Raw genomic sequence first — 15,761 nt, forward strand, 5'->3', positions numbered from 1 at the left:
CCTGCCTTCAGTGGTTGATTGAGAAAGAGCCATGTGACCCAAACTGAACCAATAAGTAGCTTCCCTAAGACCATATATGGTAACCATATGTGGTTACTGAAAGAGAGAAATTCACATGCCTCGGTGAATATGTGAAGCTGGAGATTTGGGCAGCTTTTCTCCTGGCTCAGTTCTGTGAGCCAATAAATTCCCTTTTTAAGCAATTTTGAGTTAGGTTTCCAAATCTTGTTGCTGAATGGTGCTCTGATTTCCCAAATTAAAGAATAAAATTCTTAAAATATCTTGAGGGTCTCCCATAGTATCACACACACCATCTTACCCCCCCACATACATACACAAAATCATCTCCTCCTTCTCCTCCCGTGGGCTTCACTATTCCAGCCACACTGACCCCTCAAGTATACCAGCCATGCTCCTCACTGAGAACTCTAGCCTAGCTCTTCTAGTATTCCCTTGCTCTGGATATACATGTGGGTACCTTGTGCACCTCCTTGGAGTCATTTCAAAGTTTCCCCAGGGATACATATCATGACCGTCCTCTCAAATTCTGCAGAGAGCTCTGGCCCTCCTCGTGGGCTCTATGTTTCCCCCATTTCCCATGACACCACTTTCTAATAAACTGTATAATCTACTACTTATTAAAACAAGGAACTATTGAAAAGCTCTCCTGGCTCCATGAGGAAAAGATGTTCAACAAGGGCAGGAATTTTTTTGTCTTATTCACTGAAGAACCCCAAGCATCGACGTAATACCTGCCACACGATAAGTGCTCATTAAATATTTGTTGAACAAATGAAGAAATTATGCTCAATACTTCGTTCTGGGAAATCCTTGGCAAATTCCATGTTATTACACTGATGACCACCTAACTGGGTTTCTTGTCTTTCTTTCTTTTGGGGGAAAAAATAGAGAGAGGGGAAAAAATTAAACTGTAGGTCTTAAGCAAGTTAATGGCTCTGTACCCTGTTGCAGAAGACGAGTATAAGAACAAATGGGAGGGCTAAAATGTTTGCAAAATTATTGTGAGAACTCCCTTTGGTTCAGAAAGTATGCCCACTCTCTATTCAAAGAAAGAAAAAGAGGAAGAGGAAAAGAAGAATGAGATTAAACAGGGTCTGTTCATTCATCCTGCCTCAAACAAAGCAAGTATGATGCTTTGATGTTACTGTGGTCCATCTTTTCACCCAAGGGTGGGTGATGACAGGGGTCACGGGAGGAAAGATTGGCTAGACTACTCTGAGAAAACACCATCCCAGTGGGTGAACACAATGAAGGTTGACTTCTCATTTGCATCTCGGCCCCTTGCAAGCTAGGCAGCTTTCCTACAGGTAGTGACAGCCTTCTCCTGTCACTCCTGGCTTCTCCCACCTATGGTGCTGTTAACCTGTGGCGTGTTTTCTCCAAGGTCACCATGAAACAAAGAGAGAGAACAGAGACTGTGAGGAGCCAAGCATAGAGGAGATTGCCACCTGCTGTCCATGTTTCGCTGCCCACAAGTCAGTCACCTGGCCCTGCTCTACTTCCTGGAAAATGTGGGTTGGCCAAGCATCTAGCAGGAAAAGGAAACATGTTTGATGACCACCTTGCTTCTGCCTTGGAAGCCAAACAACTCCCTCTTTTGAGACATAGATACGTGCTGCCCTCTTTTTCCACTGCCCAAGAGCAAATGAGCTGCACTGGCTTAGGGGGAGCATGAGGTCTGGCTATTTTAGATGATCAAAGCAAACTCATGTTGGGAGGAGGGCTTAATGATGTGGTGAGGAAAGGTTGTTCTGCACTGTCTTGGTTAGAAACATAAGGATGTAATCGAATGAGACTTGGACTGGCCTCTATCACTTGTTCAAATTAAAAGAAGACAAGGTTCAAGGGAAATGTGTGTGTCTGATTTTTCAAGGTCTGAAAATGAACAGCCTTTGAAAGGCAAACATCTTTCTCTGCCTAGAGACAGGGAACTGTTCCAGATGCTCACCTATATTTTTTCTTTTTTTTTTTTTAGATATCCATTTTTACATCTACATCTTTAATGTGCCTTAAATTTATTTTGGCACATGTTAGCTGATGAAAAGTAATTTAATTAAGTAACTTTGAAAATATCCCCAGCACCAATTATTAAATAATACATCTGCAACCCATTGCCTTGAGCTTATTTCTTTAAAATTCATTTAGTTTATGTTTATACAAAGACCTATTTTCTAGGCTATGTCTTCCTTTGGTTTCTCTAGTGCCACTTTGTTACTATTAATGTAGTTTACAATATGTGCTGATGTCTATTAAGGAAAATTCAGTGCCTCCACCACCTTCATTTTTAAATGTTCTTGGCTATTCCTCATTGTTTAATGTTCCAGATAAACCTCTGAATAGCTTTGTCACACTTCTCTCCTATAGATAGTCCTCCTTGCTCAATCCTCTCCCTCTCGCCACATCCCCAGGAAAATGGATGAGCCAGCCAGGTTAGTCATACCACACTTAGTTCAGACAGTAAGGAGAGAGGGCCTCAGTTATAAGTGCAGCTTCCTGAAACATTCCAGAGAAGGGTCCTGCTCATCCCTGGCCTTCAAACCAGGCTGGGCTGTGCTCTGAACAACAATCAGCTTCCAAATACTCTGCTCTGAAGCCATTTCCAGTTCATTTTGGCATTCAGTCCCTTCTATCTCATCTGTCTTGAGTAATCATTGTTCATTTTGCAGACAACTGTTGAAGAGCTCAGAGCTGGTACACAGGACTCTACAGAGACCAAAGATACAGGAATACAGCATTTGGTGACCAAATGCTCCTGCTGCCACTGCCTAGATCCAAGTTCTACCTGAAGCAAACGGAAATGCTGTGGCTCCATCTTACCTGGTGCTGGGTGCTGGCATCATCCAGTCCAACCAAAACTCACGAGCAGCCTAGCCTGGCAGTCATCACAATAGCACCAGGGATGCTGGGTCCTCTTTAAAGGATCCAGGAGAGCTGGGGGGAGGGGGTTGTTCTTTTTTTTCAAACAGAAAGTTTGATAAATATGGAAAGAGTATGATACTTATAGCTAATATCAATATTATTCATTGTTCAAATCACTTTGTATATGTTCACTCATTTCCTCTTGACAACAATGAGATAGATGCTGTCAATATTCCCATTTCATAGATAATCCAACAGAAGCACCAAGAGATTAAGTATTTTTCACAAGGTTGATGAACCGGTAATCAGGAGGGCTATGATTTGAACACAGGAAGTCTGGAGCCAGAGATGACTCTTCCACTGACTGTGTTAGGGATTTTGAAAGCTGAGTGGCCATCAATGTCACCTGGAGGGTTGACAAACCTGGACCCCAGCCCCAGAGATCCTCATTCATGAGGTCAGGAGTGGAAAGGCAAGAGTTTACACTTCTATCACCTCCCAGGTGCTGTTGCTTTTGCTTCCCCGGAAGCCACACTTTGAGAACCACCATCCGGCAGGACACAGAAATGGTCGGCATAAGAAGCAAGGAAGAATCAACAGACCTGGAGGATGATGAAGGTATGCAGCTAATCGTCAGTTTCTAAAGTCAGATTATCTGTTCTTCCGGGTCCTGAGGCAACCCCCAATCCTGCAAGATGCCACCTTCTTCCTTATTGTTGCTCTTCAGTCACTCAGTCGTGTCCAACTCTCTGCAACCCTATACACTGCAACACGCCAGGCTTCCCTGTCCTACACCATCTCCCGGAGCTTGCTCAAACTCATGTCCATCGAGTCGCTGATGCATCCAACCATCTCATCCTCTGTCATCCCCTTCTCCTCCTGCCTCCAATCTTTCCCAGCATCAGGGTCTTTTCCAACGAGTCATCTCTTTACATCAGGTGGCCAAACATTGGAGCTTCAGCATCAATCCTTCCAATGAATATTCAGGGTTGATTTCCTTTAGGATTTGGGCTTCCCTGGTGGCTCAGAGGGTAAAGCATCTGCCTACAATGTGGGAGACCTGGGTTCGATCCCTGGGTCAGGAAGATCCCCTGGAGAAGGAAATGGCAACCCACTCCAGTATTCTTGCCTGGAGAATCCCACGGACGGAGGAGCCTGGTAGGCTACAGTCCACAGGGTCACAAAGAATCAGACATGACTAAGCAACTTCACTTTCACTTTCTTTTCCTTTAGGATTTACTGGTTTGATCTCCTTGCAGTCCAAGGGACTCTCAAGAGTCTTCTCCAACACCACAGTTTGAAAGTATCAGTTCTTTGGAGCTCAGACTTCTTCATGGTCCTACTCTCACATCCATACATGACTACTGGAGAAACCATAGCTTTGACTACAGGGACCTTTGTCAACAAAGTAATGTCCTGCTTCTTAATATGTTATCTAGGTTGGTCATAGCTTTTCTTCCAAGGAGCAAGTGTGTTTTAATTTCATGGCTGCAGTCACCATCTGCAGTGATTTTGGAGCCCAAGAAAATAAAGTCTGTCACTGTTTCCATTGTTTCCCCATCTATTTGCCATGAAGTGATGGGACTGGATGCCATGATCTTAGTTTTTTAATGTTGAGTTTTAAGCCAGCTTTTTCACTCTCCTCTTTCACCTTCATCAAGAGGTGCTTTAGTTCCTCTTCACTTTCTTCCATAAGAGTGATGTCATCTGCAGATCTGAGGTTATTGATATTTCCCCCAGAAATCTTGATTCCAGGTGCTTCATCCAGCTTGGCATTTCACATGATGTACCCCGCATATAAGTTAAATAAACAGGGTGACAATATACAGCCTTGATGTACTCCTTTCCTAATTTTGAGCCTGTCATTGCTCCATGTCTGATTCTAACTGTTGCTTCTTGACCTGCACAGAGGTTTCTCGGGAGGGAGGCATAGTAGTCTGGTATTTCCATCTGTTGAAGAATTTTCCACAGCTTATTGTGATCCACACAGTCAAAGACTTTAAAATAGTTAATGAAGCAGATGTTTTTCTGGAATTCTCTTGCTTGGTCTATGATCCAACAGATGTTGGCAATTTGATCTCTAGTTCCTCTGCCTTTTCTAAATCTAGCTTGTTAATTATAGGCAGTTCGCTAAATACTGGAGATAATTAAGGGTACTGGTTGGAGCATCAAAACACCTGGGTTTAAATATCAGTCCTGTTGTTTACCTGCTGACAAGCTAAATTTCAGATGTCATATTTGTAAAATGAGAATTATTTACCACTTAGGATTTTAGTAAAGGTAAACTTTACACACACACACACACACACACACACACACATTGATTGGCATACAGAAATAACAGTGGTTATTTATTTTATAAAAGGGAGGTATCTGGTTTCCTTCCTTCCTTCCTTAGACACCAGCTGAGAAATCTAACTTACAGACGCCACCACAGTAAGATTTTTCCAGGGTCACATCAGGTACCCAAACTTTCTTTACAGCTTCTGTGACAAGGATAAAAAAAGAAAGTATGTGTATCTGACAATCTGCTCCCCGCTCCGGCTGAAAGGAGAGAGAATTATTGCCTGACTCATCTCACGGACCATCTTTCCCAGTGCAGAAGAGACAGGTGAACTGGAAAAGTGGAAAGTGTCAGAAAAGGAGGAGCAATCTGCACAATGGGAGTCTGGGCAGCTGGTCAAGTAAAAGAGAGAGAGAGAGATCTTAGAAAAAACACACTCAGCCTTATAAATGCGCATCTCTTCTTTGTCAGCAATGAAGCTATTTTTTAAATTTTTTCAACCACTCTTTCATCCATTTGTTCATATATTAAATCCCTGCTATGTATCAGCCACTTCTCTAGGTTCCGGAAAAACAAAGGGGAACAAAACAGGCAAAGATCTTCTCCGTGGGGAGTGGGGTGGGGGTGGGGGGGTGTGTGAAGAGCGTGGGGGTCCGGGGGAGTGAGCAGGATCAGAGAGGGAAGGCCTGAAAGAGACGAGGCTGCCAGCCTTGCAGCCATCCAAAGGCAGGGCATCCGGGGGAAGGAGCAGTAAAGGCAAGAGCCGGAGAGCTGCCAGTGCAAGTGAGTGGGAGACGGTGAGGGCAAACCTGGAGTCCCAGGAAGGCCAGGTTCCATCATGACGGCCTTGGAGCAGGATGCGTTGACATTCACAGTATGTTACTCAAAGCAGGGACATGATCCAACGTTGAAAGTGAATCGACGTCAGTGCAGTCTAAGGGAGCTGGGCTGATACCAAGTGAAGCCTTTGACTCGGGACTTGCATATAGAAGAGGTTCCGGGGTGGCTCAGATGGTAAAGAATCCGCCTGCAATGCAGGAGGCCTGGGTACGATCCCTGGATCAGGAAAATCCCCTGGAGAAGGGAACAGCTACCCACTCCAATATTCTTGCCTGGAGAATTCCATGCACAGAGGAGCCAAATGAGCTACAGTCCTTGGGGTCATGAAGAGCCGAACATGACTGAGTGACTAACACTCACACTGTGGCAGAGGAAAAAGAGAATGGAATATCAGAGGTCTAAGAGAAAGGACTGGGCAGAGACCAAACAAGAGAGATCCAGGGACTTACCTGGTGGTCCAGTGGCTAAAACTCCACACTCTCAATGCGGGGGGCCTGGGTTCAATTCCTGGTTAGAGAACTAAGATCTCACATGCTGCAACTGAGACCCAATACGACCAAATAAATCTTGTTCTTGTTCAGTTGCTCAGTCATGTCTGACTCTTTGTGACCCCATGGACTGCAGCATGCCAGGATTCCCTGTCCATCACCATCTCCTGAAGCTTGCTCAAACTCATATCCACTGAGGCAGTGATTCCATCCAACCATCTCATCCTCTGTCATCCCCTTCTCCTCCTGCCTTCAACCTTTCCCAGCATCAGGGTCTTTTCTAATGAGTTGGCTCTTCACATCAGGTGGCCAAAATATTGGAGCTTCAGCTTCAGCATCAGTCCTTCTAATGAACATTCAGGATTGATTTCCTTTAGGGTTGACTGGTTTGAGTTCCTTGCAATCCAAGGACTCTCAAGTCTTCTCCAACATAAAAGCTCAAAAACATCAATTCTTCAGCATTCAGTCTTCTTTATGGTCCAACTCTTACATCCATACATGTGAGATCTATAAATGAAAACAAATATTTTTAAAAAAATATTTTATGGGAAGGATGTTCAATAGGGAGGGGATATACCTATACCTATGGCTGATTCATGTTGATATATGGAAGAAATCAACAGAATATTTGTAAAGCAATTATCCTCCAATTAAGAATAAGTTAAAAACAAAAACAAAATTTTTAATTTATAAATATTTTCAAATAAAAAAGTTTTTTAAAAAAAATCCAGGTCCTGTTGGCCCTCACTCTCTTCTCCAGTCCTCATTCCCATGGTTTGCTCATGATCCTAAGGGGCAATTTACTGAGCATAATGATCCTGCCAATCTTAGTTACACATTAGAATTATCCAAGGGGATTTTCAACATGCCCTGACCAAAGCTAAATTAAGAGGCATTCTTCGGAATAACTAGCCAGTATGTTTCCAAGATATTGAGGTCAAGAGAGAGATGGAGGAGCTATCCCAGATTAAAGGAGACTAACATTTCTTGATACAATGACTAAATACAACATAGGATCCTGGAAAAGAACATGAGTGGGATGACAGAGGAAATCTGAGTCAGATTTGCAGAATAGATCACGCATCAGTTGAACACATACCAGTGCTAATTTCATTTTGATCATGGTTCTGTGGTTACACAATTTACAAACATTTGGAAAACCTGGGTAAGGATACACAGGAATCCTTTGTACATTTTTGCATCTTTTTGAAGGTCTAAATTATTTCAAAACAAAATGTGAAAAATTTACCATTGCCCATGCTACACCCTAGACCAACACATCAGCATCTGGGGGCCTAGGGTCTGGCTACAGGCACTTTTAAAAACCTCTAAATGGTTCTAAAGTGCGATCCAGCTTGAGAATCACACCCTGGATTTTAAAAGTCTTAAAGAGGACTTTGCCTTAAAGCTTTGTTCTGTCCAAAGGGCACAAAAGGGCCCCTTCCTTCTGGGGCTGTGTCAGTTCGTCCTCAGTTCAGTTCAGTTGCTCAGTCGTGTCTGACTCTTTGTGACCCCATGGACTGCAGCATGCCAGGCTTCCCTGTCCATCACCAACTCCCGGAGCTTGCTCAAACTCATGTTCGTTGAATCAGCGATGCTCATCCTAGAGCATCTCTTTACCACCTTAGACTCAAAGGAAATGCTTCTGGGTGGAATCAGGGACGAGGCTGGAATAAGGGTAATGTGATAGTGCCATCACAAGAGAAGCATCCTTGAGACTCTGAAATGAAACTGAGCTGGACCTGGCAGGGCCTTCCTGGGGACAGATCCCCCCAGGTCTCCTGCCTCTTGTTTACAGAGAGAATGTCGTCTTCTAGACCTTCCCCCCTGAGCTCCAAAGAGCAAATTGAATCAGAGAGGTGAGAAAATGCAGAAACAAAGGAAAACAGTCAAGAAAGATAAATGAGCAATAGTTGAGCCATAAAACAAAATCAAGAACTTTTAATTCCTCCTCTAGTGCCATAGATAATATCCTGAGCCACGTCCTTGATTGGTTTTGCAGATGCCAAACCCAGTGCCTCACTCAGGTGCAAGAAGTGAAGCGCAGGCTAACCACCAGCATGCAGACCCCAGACTGGATGGGGCCAGAAGGTTGATCATGGAGGTGAGGAAGGACAATGATGCACCCCCTCCCCAGGGTAAAGCGACTGGAGGTTCATTCCCTGTGGACAGAAACTCCAAGATGAGAACAGCAAGACAATTAAGGGAGGAGGCTGGATCCTGCCCAGATCATATATTTTCTCATTTTCCAAGTCAGAAGACCTTCCTGACCACACATGCACAGAAAGGCTCCTTGAAGGTCAAAGAGGAGTGATGTCAAGGGATGCTCTACCCACAGGCCTTTGCAGCAGAATCCAACTTGGCTACGAGGTGTATGCACACACATGGGAGGATCCTGAGATATACCAAATATGGACTGTGAGCCAGGTAAATCAAAATGCCTGGCCAAAGGAAATACAGAAGAAATACCCCATAAAAGTAATTCAAACTACCACGAAGGTGAAACTCAGGCACTGTCTCTCTCTGAGTAATTCCATGTGTCTATCCACACCTACTGTACTCTTTTTTCCTCTTAATAAATACTCTACTTGCTTCACGACTTTTCATCTTTGTGGAAATTCTTTTCTGCCAAGCTGAAGGGCCAGGGCCCCTTGTCACTGACCACTGGTCTAGTGGCTAGGATTTAGTGCTCTCACCACAACCTGACCTCAGTCTCTGCCTGGGAACCCAAGTTCTGCTTCAAGCTGCTGCAGGCCGAGGCCACCCGAGATCAGAGGTTCCTGAAATATCACCGTGTTACCTCTGTATCAACCGATCAGAGAACCAAGCCCAAGTTGATCACACGGCCTGTTATCCTCTCTGAAAGCCACTGGGGAGTTCAGGTCTTTTGAGCATCAGCTGCCCACACTCCTATCTTGTTTTGATTTTTTTTTTTCTTTTGTATAAATGCTGTACTTTCTCTCACCATAATGCAGTGTCAATAGATTGTCTTTGCTATGGACCAAGTTCTGTTCAGTAACAGAAAGATGTTTCTCTAGAAGAATCTGAGTCTTCCTTCTGGAAGACATCCACACTGAGAAAGGCAATCATAGTTGCAAAATCCTCACTACCCCTGGGGAAAGAGAAAGCCATCAGGTGGCAAGTCTCAAATAAACTCCAACCTTGGACAAATATGTGCTTCCCCTCTCAGCTTGCAAGATGTTTTTATAAAAAATTTATTATTTTATTGCTACACAGAAGGATGAGCTCTTTCCTATGGAAACTGGCAAGCACTAAATACCAACCTCTGCCAGCAAATGCAGCTATAAGAAAATGAGACTTAATCTGCTTTGATTAATAAGTAGGCAGCAAAAGGCTGCCTGTGGGCTGGAGGCTGCAAGAGGGAAAATGAAAGATGAGTAGAAATGCGCCCAGAAACGCAAAGGGAAAAATCAGAAGGTTAAGCAACCTAAAAAGATCTCTCAATTCCGTTGCAGTTTTAGAGACAGCCTCATAAACAAGGCTTTTGGTTATTTGCATATAAATATGCTGAGGGCAGGGGAACCCACGGTACTCAGCTGTGCATCCTAAGTTTCTTATCAAAATCTGCTCCCAAAGCAGCTGCAAGAATCAGCTGCAAACGCCAACTCTAAAAATGAAAGTCACATGGCCAAATGGGGGCAGAGGAAGGAGGGAGGCAAGGGCACCAAATGGGGCTCATAACCCCCCAGGGACCTGCAGCCCATGTGCACCGCCCAGGAGCCTTTAGACATCGCACTGCCCACACTGCACTGGGAGCAATTAAGCCAGACTTGCTGGGGGTGGGTTTGAGAATTTCCCAGGTGAATAGAGCACCTTGATTGAATGCCAGGGAGTCTACAAACCTTTCCCATAAAGGTGGACAGTAAATATTTCAGGTTTTATGGCCCAGACAATCTCTTCCCTGGCTACTCAACTCTGCCATCGAGGCCTGAAAGCAGCCACTGACGGTGGGCAGAGCAGTGTGTGTGGCTGTGTGCCATGAAATTCACAAGAACGGTAGTTTGCAGCCCCTCATCGAGATCCATGTGAGTCAAAGTATGGTCCTTGGGCCAACAAATACAGCCTCCATGGAAGCATGTTATATGCCAAATCTGCAACCCCACCCAAGAAGGCCCTCTTGCCAGAGTTTGTTTTTAACAAGGTCCCCAAATGAACTTGGAGAAGCAGCTTGAGGTGTCTGTGCTGAGCGGTGTTCCAGCCCTGGGAACACAGGTTGCCAGCCCAAGCCTTGGAGCACCAACTCTTATGTCCATCAAACTGTGCTTGGTATTGAGGGTTATTCAGGTGTTCCAGGAGAATTTTGCCCAAATATATGGATTCTGAAAGGCACCAAGGGCTGCGGGAATGTGAATTATGGATGTGTGGTAGCAACCCCTGGCTTCAAGCCAGCAAGGGGACCATCCCCTTGGCAGGCACTCATCTTTCCAGCTTCAGCAGTGATGCAGGGGGTGGCAAGGGTGGGTGACTTGGGTCCTCACTCTAGAGGCCAAAACACAGAAACCCCAGCCTCATCCCTCACAAGAGCACAGCTGCAGAGCCTGGGGCCATGACTCTGAATGTGAAGAAATAGGGCTTGGACAAAGCTAGCAAGGCTGAAATCCACCAATCTGACTCATAACCCAAATATGTGGCTTTAACTTTTTATTTTGTATTGGAGTATAGTCAACTAACAACGTTGAGATAGCTTCAGGGACACAGCAGAGTGACTCAGCCATACATATACACATATCCATTCCCCTCAAACTCCCCCTGATCTGTGGCTGCCACATAACATTGAGCAGAGTTCCCTCTGCTATAGAGTAGGCCCTTGTTGGTTATCCAGTTTAAATATAGCTGTGTGTACACAAACATGTGGCTTTTTGCTTTGACATTTCCCTGCCCCATGCAAGGAGTGGCCTGTTCCCTGCTGCATCCCTGGTGCCTGGCACAGCATCAGAGCTCACGGATCTTTGATGAGTCAATGACCCCAGAGACTGAGATGCTCAATTGAGTGGCATCCTTCTTCAGGCTGTTGAGGGCATAATTGGCACTGACCTTTGTATATTAGCATGCGGAAGGCTTACGGGTTTTTATTTTTTCCAAAAGAGTCGTCTCCATGTCCTTTGCACGTACAGGATCCTAACAAATGACAACAGAAGCTACTTTTTTCATCTGCTGCCAGGAGCAGAAGGCCTAAGGGCCCGTGTCCTGGCCCATAGCGTTAATGGGACTCCCGAAGGGCCCTGAAGTATGTCCTGTTTCCGGCAAGTCCAGCTGCACTGATGAGCAGGAAGGTAATGAACTGAGCAGCCCTCTCTCTCCAAGTGCCCGTTTGCCAGTCAGCTGGGACTAGCCTGTTGCTGGAGGAGGATGTTGCAAATGCTCTCGCTGAAAGCCCAGCCAGGGATTAGCATGAGAGGAAGTGAGCATACACCGCTCCAGAAACCCTTGCACCTGCCCCGAAGGTGTCTCCATGGACCACGGCTCTGACACATCTTATGTAGGAGGCTTGGAAGGAGGCATGATGGGAAATTCATGTGGCACTTGGGAACTGGGATGAGGCCCTGGGCAGCAACAGCCAGATGAGCCAGCGCAGCATAGAAAGAGATTTCTTAAATCTTTCGTGCAGATGCCTCTCCTGGGCATCTTATTAGACCACAGGCCCCGGAGCAGGGCTGGGATTCTGCAGTTCAGACACATCCCAGGTGACGCTTGTGCTGCTGCCTGGCAGATCACCCTTTCAGGAGCCTGAGCAACAGACAGGCGGGAGCCCCAGATGCACAGTCAGGGCACCTGGGCCACTCTTCTCCCCCGGCTTTCCCCAGAAGCAGCACAGGTGGCAGACCTATACTCCAAAGATGGCCAAATAGTAGCTCCCATTCCCCAGCCCTTCTTACTGTGGGACTTCAACTGTCCTCCCACTGGGGCCTGCATTCACTCAGCAAGGGTTGACCTTGGGCCACCGAGGAAGAGATGCTGTCACTTCTGAGAGAAGGTTGTGAAAGGCAACACAATTTACTCCTGGTTCTTCTGGGATGCTCCCTTTTGGAATCCAGTCACGCTCCTGGGAAGAAGCCCATGCATCCAGCAAGAGCCTGCGGTAAAGAAGAATGAAGGTGTCGGTCCACAGCCCCCAGCCGAGCTCCCAGCTGGCATCTGGAGCAACTTGCCAGACAGACACGAACTGTACTTTCACACGCCCCAGATCAACGCCCTCCTACACCGCTGGTGGGAATGTAAGTGGGTGCAGCCACGGTGGAGAACAGCATAGGGGTTCCTTAAAAAACTAAAAACAGAGCTACCATATGATCTAGCAACCCCACTCCTGGGCATATAACCAGAGGAAAACCTAATTTGAAAAGATAACAGCAACCCCACTGTTCACTGGGGCACTAGTTACAATAGCCAGGACATGGAAGCAATCTAAATGTCCACCGACAGGTGGGTGGATAAAGAAGATGTGGTACATGTACACAGTGGAATGTTGTCTGCTGTGCTGAGGTGCTTCAGTCTGAGTCTGAGTCTGTGCAACTCTATGGACTGTAGCCCACCAGGCTCTTCTGTCCATGGGATTCTCCAGGCAAGAATACTGGGGTGTGTTGCCATGCCCTTCTCCTGGGGATCTTCCCAACTCAGGGATTGAACCTGCATCTCTTATGTCTCCTGCATTAGCAGGCAGGTTCTTTACCACAATGAAATATTACACAACCATAAAAAACAATGAAATAATGCCATTTGCAGCAACATGGATGGACCTGGAGATGATCATACTAAATGAGGTCAGCCAAAGACAAATATCATAGTATATCACTTATATACAGAACCTAAAAAGAATAGTACAAATGAACTCATTTACAGAACAGAAAAAGATTTACAGGCATAGAAAACAAACTTAAGGTTACTGAAGGAGAAAGATAGGGGTGGGGGAGGGATAAATTAGGAATTCGAGATTTACAGACACACACTACTACATATAAAATAGATAATCAACAAGGACCTACTGTACAGTACAAGGAACTCCACTCAGAATTCTGTAATTGCCTAAATGGGATAAGAATCTGAAAAATAATAGATGCATAGACACATATAACTAAATCACTTTGTTGTACACCTGAAACTAACACAACAGTGTAAATCATACTGTAACATAAAATAACTTTTAAATAAATAAAATGCCCCAGATCCATCTAGGAAAATGACTTCTCTCCTTCCAGTCATGTTGCCCCATCTGTAAATACATGGGGTAGAAATCCCCAGTGATTCCTGCTTAGATTTAAGAAATTCTCTACACTACGCTGGAAAATTTGTGAGCAAAATAAATAACCATTGTCCCTTTAAGCCTCAAAGTTTTGTAGTATTTTTCATGCAATGATATTATCTGGAACATGGCTTTAACTAACCCCTCCCTGGGTCTTTTCACTCTGTATACCCTCTGCACAACCTGATCACTCCCATTATTTAAATTACCATCTGCCTGGACTCCCCTCTTCTGAGCTATGGAGCTGTATGTCTAATTGCTTAGCAGATATCCCCAGCATACACAGATCTTTATCTCCTCCTCTGTCCCCATCTCCACCCCACCCCTAAATATTTTCCTCCTTTGTCCGGTGCCACAATCAATTTGGTCAACTGAGCCAACATCCCCTGACCGGACCACCAGGAGTCCACCCAAGGTCAGCTGGAGCGCCAAACCCAGCAGGCAGGCAGTGTTCAAGCAAACCTGCGGTTCTCAGGAAGGGAAAGTACATCGCACTCAAGAGCTTGGACACAACTGAGCGACTTCACTTTCACTTTTCACTTCCATGCACTGGAGAAGGAAATGGCAACCCACTCCAGAGTTCTTGCCTGGAGAATCCCAGGGACAGGGGAGCCTGGTGGGCTGCCATCTATGGGGTCACACAGAGTCGGACACGACTGAAGCGACTTATCAGCAGCAGCAAGAGCTTCAAAAGCCCAGTCTGCTGGGTCTCAACTCAGTGAGCAACATGCAGGGTATACACCTCCTTGAAAACAGTGGAAGATCAAAGAATTTTTCTCATAACTTACAATCAGTTAACCCATCAAGAAACAAAGCCTTGACCACCTATGGAGGAAAACTGGGCTGGGATAAGGGAGAGGTTTTAGTCAGTGCTAACATCAAGCAGGTGAGGCCATCAACATAATTCCAACTTCACAGGCTGAGGTCCTTCCCTCTGGATTCTCATGGGCTCCACTACCCAGTTTGTGTCTTCTTGTTTCTCCATCCAGAGTTGTTCCCACTGCTTCTACATCTATCTGTTGTTTCTTAGACTCACCCCCATCACAACCAGGTTGATCTTACCCCTTTGATGGCTTTGAGAATAAAGTCTAAGAATAGTATAGAACTCCCCTCATGCCTTAGTCCCAGCCTACTGCTCAAATCTTCTGGCTACAGTGACTACCTTGTTCTGAGTTTATATATTCTCACAATCTCAAACTTCGTGGAGTCCCCCAAAGGCACCCCTGGCCTTTCATCTCAGTGCATCTTTATATATGTTTTTTTCTGGCTGAAATTGTTTCTTCCACCACTTCTTCCCATCCTCTTTGTCCTTCTCATCCCAACCCAGACATCACCTCCTCCATGAAGCCCTTTCTAAACTAAGTTCTCTCTCCTGCTACCACTGTACATGGTTCCACTGTTGGTTCAAACTTCCAACATTTTACTGCAACTCTTCTATGTATATGCCTGTGTTGCTTGAAGACTTCTGGGTCTTAATGTGTATTAACCCAGACCAAGGTCAGCATCACCTGAGAACATTTTAGAAATGCAAACTCTCAGGTCCTACCCCAGATGTACTGAATTAGACACTCTGGGGTTGGCCCAGATGATATATGTTTTAACAAGTTCTCCAAGGAGTCAGTCTATTGCACACTGGGGTTTCAGAACCACTGTCCTTGACCAGTTGGTCAAACATTAGAATCACCTGAGAATTTCATTTTATTTATTTATTTAGTTGGCTACACTGGGTCTTCATGTGGCACAGGCTTTCTCTGGCAGTTGTGGTGCATAGACTTAGATCCCCCTAGGCATGAGGGATCTTCTAGGACCAGGGATCGAACCCATGTCCCCTGCATTGGCAGGTGGATTCTTAACCACTGGACCATGAGGGAAGTCCCACCTGGGATGTTTTCAAACATCCAATTAAATCAAAGTCTCTGGGCAAGGGACAGAGGTAGCAATAATACTAAAGCTTACCAGGGAATTCCAGCATGCAGTAAGGGTGAAAAACACTAGCCTAGACCTTTCTTCT

General features: G+C 45.3%; 1 long non-coding RNA gene across 1 annotated transcript in view; it reads right to left on the reverse strand.

The window, feature by feature from the left end:
* Positions 1-5,210: 5,210 nt before the first annotated feature.
* LOC139036546 (uncharacterized) overlaps positions 5,211-15,761 on the reverse strand; it is a 133,962-nt gene continuing 123,411 nt past the window's right edge. The window contains exon 3 of the long non-coding RNA XR_011489325.1: positions 5,211-6,999. This is a non-coding gene — a long non-coding RNA (uncharacterized lncRNA). The remainder of the gene's footprint in view (positions 7,000-15,761) is intronic.

Source organism: Odocoileus virginianus, chromosome 9 (assembly GCF_023699985.2).
Source record: "Odocoileus virginianus isolate 20LAN1187 ecotype Illinois chromosome 9, Ovbor_1.2, whole genome shotgun sequence".
In the NCBI taxonomy this organism is placed as follows: domain Eukaryota; kingdom Metazoa; phylum Chordata; class Mammalia; order Artiodactyla; family Cervidae; genus Odocoileus; species Odocoileus virginianus.